The following is a 6,000-nucleotide window of genomic DNA, read 5'->3' as shown; positions in this document are numbered from 1 at the left end:
AGACAGCATGACAGGGATATTATTCTATTGAACTCTATCGCAACTTCATAGCCAGTGAGCTTTCTTTTGATGTCCTCGAAGCACTCAGGCAGTCAGCCAGGCAGACAACACAAAAGGCCAACTGAATAGATAAACAAAACTCGAAGCCACAAACACATGCAAATACATATACAGTACACACTCTGTGTGTATTCGCTACTTGCTCGTTTTATTTTCATTTTCATTTTTTTTCTACTTTTAAAGTTTATTCGTTTGTAAATAATTTTGCTAGCTGGCGGCAAAATCGATACTTCACTTAAGATTTTTGCATACAAATACGAGTATCGACGGCTGTGGAAACTCGCCTTATACTCAACATAGACAACGCAAAACGCGCACATTTTGTCAAGCGGCAAAGTTTTCCAGTCAAAGTTATATAAAACAGCAGCGTATGCCGATAATGCAGTCAACAAGCCAAGAAGCCAACAAGCCAACAGGGATACAAGAAGCCAAGCGGTGGAAAGCAGCATCAAGTTTTGCTATTAAACTTGTTTTTCATCAAGCCGGCAGCATCGGCTGATGGCTTCTTTTCGATTATGCGCTATAATCGTAAAAAAGAAATATGAAATTATCAACCTACTTGTATTCCATAAAAGCAATATATCAATAGTTCATTTCATCATGGCTATCTTAGTATCTTTCCTTATATACGAAATAGAAAATTAGTTTCAGAACTGTGCAAACAATTTAACAGAAAAGAAATTGAAAAGCTGGCGAATGGATTTGGGCAAGACAATTAGCGATATTATAGGGATGACATCTGACATTTTATGAAATTGTTCAACTACAATGATAATTACTTCCATATCAAAATATTGTTCAATAAATCAGAAGAGAAAAAAGACACATTTCCATTTAAATTAACTATCTATGGTCAGCATATCTCAAATCCTCCTACAGGGTATTTCCGATTCACAACTACCCTCGACCAGTGCACCCTAAATTGTTGTGCTTATTTCTTTTTTATATTTTAGTATTTGAGCGGCACTCGAATAACTCGAGCCTAACTCATTGGCGGTGCAAATATTTGCTAACCAATTAATTATTAACAGCTAGCGTATTCCTATTGCCTGCACTTGTATTATGAATAGACTGCTGTTGAAATTAATCATACGCCTCGTTGGCAACGTTGTCCTATCGCCTAAGCGGCAAATGCAAACAATTTCCAGTTTTGGGGGAACGCAACCGCAATGGCAAATGGGCTCTCAGCCTGTGGCAGCCATTGAGTGCACTTGCAACCCTGAGATAGAGTTAGGCTCTTCGTTTTGGGATCCTGGCTGTGTATCCTGGCGTTGCCTTTCGGCTGCTGCTGTCCGCAATACAACTAATGCGATTTGCAGCCAAACACTTGAAACGACTCGTTGAAGCGGCTTAAATTTTGTCTCGCCACACAACAGCATGCTAATTAATTAACAAACTGCTGCTGCTGCTGCTGCTACTCACTGCTTGCTCTGTTGTAACAGTATAATATATTATTTATATTACGCATTACGCATACGAAATGTTGCCGGCTACATAAAAATTGACAACGTCGCACATTCATTTTAATTACCTGCATAACAGGTTAACGTGGCAAACACGCAAACCAAAATTGGCACGGGGCACATTTCGCGACATGTTTCGCACATTTTAATGACAAAATGGAAATGTTGCGTATACGCCCTATGGCTGCGTGTGAGTTAACGTGCGGCTGGCAATTTCATAAATATAAATTGGTTTTAAATGTTAAATAAAACAATTAAAATTGGTGCAGGTGCACACACCAAAGGACAAATAGACGACAGACGACAGTTGCCATAGAAAATCAACAAAATTATGTTTGCATATCGCATGGCAAACGCGCATAATTAAATTATGCACAACACACCCACACACACACACAAAACACATACTGTGTGTGTGCGTAGAGCAGACAAAGCAATGCATATTTTATAAATAACGAACTGATGAACATAATTTATATTCAAATATGAATCAAAACGACTCAAATCATAATACCCCAAAACTTTTGTCAAAGCTCTGCTTATTTCTAGATCATTTCTGTGTGTGAAATATAAAAATAACATTCTTGACAAAATATGCTTGCCAAGCTAAATGCCACTTCTGCATATCCTTTTGAGGTTAATACCCCTACCCGCACACACATTCTCGCTCATTGGGCTCTCTGAATGCAATGTCAAATGGACAAAAGCATTTGCAATTGTTCAGTTATTCAGCCATTCAGTCGATGGCATTGTTTGATGATGCATCGAATGCGTCATTAAATTGACAGCTATGTGTGACACGACTGGTGGTGGTGGGGTCAAGGATAAAGGGTATTAGTAGATGAAACAATAAAATAGGCGTAAACCACAAATACGCACACAATTGCAATGGTTTTTATGTGTGGCTATAACACACACACACACACGGACACACAGACCTATCTACACACACAGACAGAGCTATAGATAGCTTAAATATGTACAGTGTGCACATTTAATTAGTTTCGCACACCAGCAACAACAACCACTTTGTCATTAATTATTTACCAATGACAATTTGAGATTCAAATCTGCAAGCGCAAAACAAAAGCCAAATAGATATAGATGAAAGTAGTGTGTGTGTACACACACATACATATACATTCAATCAATGGCAAACATATTTGAAAAAGACAAATGCAAAGCCATCCAACATATATAGTACATACATATAGCAAATCGTTTATATTTCATATATATTTTGTTGTTGTTTTTATTGTCCGCATGACAGCAATAAAACAAAAGCGTATATAAAACAATTCGTTTGGCCATGTCATCATGAATTTTTCCCAATAAAATGCTAAACAAACCAAACGACAAAAATGTGAAAAATGAAAAATTGTGAAAATAAAAATGCATTTCACTAGTGGCATAAAGAATTTACTTTCTAGCTGCCAGAATATGAAATTGGTCAACTGGCAATGTAAATTGATTTATAAATATAAATAGTTAATGAATCAAAAGTTGACTGAGTGCAACAGATGTAATAAATTATAGTCTGACAAATTACTGGCATCAATTAAATAACGCAATTTCATAAATTAGTTCTGCATTTTTGCTCATAAAAATAATTACGAATTTAAACAATTTGAATACGGAGCAACTTCAATGAGAACTTTAATTTGCTATAAATTCTTTGAACTGAATGGCGACAGCTATTAACTCAGTTTTGCGTACTTGACTAATCGATATTTAATGACAAAGCCTAGCCACGCCCCAAAACACATCACACACACACTCGCACACACTGAGATACACACACTCGCACACACATACACATTTGCACTTAAAGTAGTCAGCACATACATCATTGTCAATGTCAAAGTGTCAAAGCAAACTTCCACAGGACCAAAACCGACCAAGTAAGGACAATAACCCAGGCCAGCCTTTTAGCATGCCACGCCCACAATGTAAGGCTAAGGCATAAATGCTGTAGCATTTATGATGTTGCTTCAATTGATGTTTGCCTCTGGTTTTGGTTAAGGTTCTGCTTCTGGTTTCTGCTTTCTGCTTGCTCGTAAGCAGTAAGTAAACTAAAATTTGCAGAAGGAAGAGAAACTTTTTGGTTGAGCTCAAAAATCGACTTGGACAAGTTTGAAGCAAACAGCAAACAATTTGAACTGACAAAGTCTGGCGATAAAAATTGCTTAAGTACTTTAGTTCTGCAACGAATGCGAATGCAGCTGGAAAAAAATGAACTGGCAGAGGGAAAGTGGAAGCAAAACTCAAAACTTTGTTAAACATACAGGTGAAATCTGGCAGCAAAGGTCCAAAAGTTGCCACTCAACCAGATTCAGATCAAATACTCGCGCAAAAACCACATCAAAATGCCAACAAAAAAAACATAAAAATGAAACAAAAGCAAATAAATAACAGCACAGAAAACATGGCCAAAAATATCAGCCGCCATATGTCCTGTGGCATATGTCATGTCCTGTGTTCATTCTCCTGTTTGATTTTATTTTGTGTGCGTGCAGAATGAAAAGTTTTTCAGTATTTGTTATTTTTTTTTTTTTTTGCAATGTTTCCGTTTTTTCTGCTGCTATTTTTGTAGTTGTTGGCCATATTGCTGTAGGTTTGACATTGGCCATGGCTAACAAGCAAGGCAAGTGAACAGTGCAAGTCAATGACTTGAATATACTCGTGCTTGAAAACTACAAAAAAAATATTGCTTTTAATTTTGTATTTATTTCGGGTACATTTCCAAGTACTGCGATAAACTTCGTGCTTCGCATGATATTCCAAAATTAAGACCCAAAAATTCACCGAATCATTATGGAAATGCTTTGAAATTTGAATCAGTAACTAATTAGGATACAGAATTCTGAAAATCATGAAAATTTATACGCGGCTCAGATATTGAACCCGCAACCGTATCCGTTTCCGCAAAAAGTGATATAATTTACAGTTTTAGATTCACTGCCTTCGGCTTCACATTTGCAATTGGTTTTTCCTTATTATTTAATGATATTTTTTGGGTAGATCGAAACGAATCGTCAATTATTCCTATCTGTAAGCACTTCCTTTGCACATCCTTCCCCTCCCCGTTTGCTCCGCTTGTCGTACTCACAATTCATTTGCATGCCTGAAATACTCGGTAGTTAAGCTCTCAAGTTGCACTTTGATTTCTGTTTACAGACAAAAGCGAATCGAATCGAATCGAATCGAGTCCAAACGATTCAAGTTGAGTCGAGTTGAAAGGGCATTGGTAAGTTAATACCCGCAAATTGTTCAGAAGGGGGTCTTTGTTGGGTTTCCCTGTTGGTTGTATCTTTGTGCAATAGCAAATAAGCAAATTGTAAGCGTTTTCCGTATTGATTTCCCTATTTTTATTAACAATCATTTAAATGCAATGAACCGAACTGAAATTCAATGCGAAAGCAATGCTTCAAAGTGAGTATATTTTATATATATATATATATTTCAAAATTGTATTTGTTTTTTTGTTGATTTTTATTTGTATTCATTCATTGTGTAGTTGGCATTTCATGGCTGATTTAACCTGGCCTGTAGCGCCTAACAGCGTCACAGTTATTGCTCCTTCTTCGTTCGTTTTTCATGTGTCAGTGGCGTAAATGAAAACGCAAACGGGGCGTATGATTAATGTGGTTTACATATGAAAACGACGGCCAAAGCCATGCAACCAAACAGTGTGGCCAATGTATGTGTCTCCGTCTCTATCTCCATCTCCATCTCTGTCTCTCTCTCTGTCTCTGTCTCTATTGCTCCTTTATTTCTGTTGTTGTCGTCGTTGTTGTTGCTGGCGGGAGTGCTTATTCAATAATTTATAGCTGCCAGCCGCAGCCACTTACAATGTCAGAAAAATATGCGCGAAATATGCATAAAAGTATTACATGCAGACTTTTCTGGTATTGCCACAAAAACAGCAATAACAACAACAAGAACAACATAAAATCTCTACCCAAAACACTTCACTAACAATCCGTAACATGAGCATTACGTGTCCTTCGATGTGGGATGTCTTTTGAAAAAAAAATAAATAAAAATATATATATATACATATATATATATATATATATTCTCGACTGCAGCTCAATACAATTTAAGCGAACTTATTTAATGTTGCAACAAACACGGACTGTTTAAGCTCTGCTGTTGTCTGCTGTCTGCTTGAGACTATCAATTAGCTACCCAGAAATATGCATTAAATTTCATAATTATATTGCTTTCAAAGTTTAATAAATATTTCTCAGCTGTAGTTCAACAAACTCTTTTAAATCTTGTTTGCACTTGTGCACCTGTCGTATATGTTGCTGGTAAGCTGCAAATGTATTTAGAAACAAACAAATAATTATTCAAATTATGCTGATAGTGATTATGAGCATATTATTTTTATTATACTCTACAATGGGAGAGTTTGTTGAACTGCGGCTGAGGAATATTTATTAAAAATATTTAAAAAAATAAAGAACAAATT

Source organism: Drosophila grimshawi, unplaced genomic scaffold, assembly GCF_018153295.1.
Source record: "Drosophila grimshawi isolate 15287-2541.00 unplaced genomic scaffold, ASM1815329v1 contig_1367, whole genome shotgun sequence".
Classification (NCBI taxonomy): domain Eukaryota; kingdom Metazoa; phylum Arthropoda; class Insecta; order Diptera; family Drosophilidae; genus Drosophila; species Drosophila grimshawi.
The sequence above is the reverse complement of the archived record's forward strand: the minus strand, read 5'-3'. Positions refer to the sequence as shown.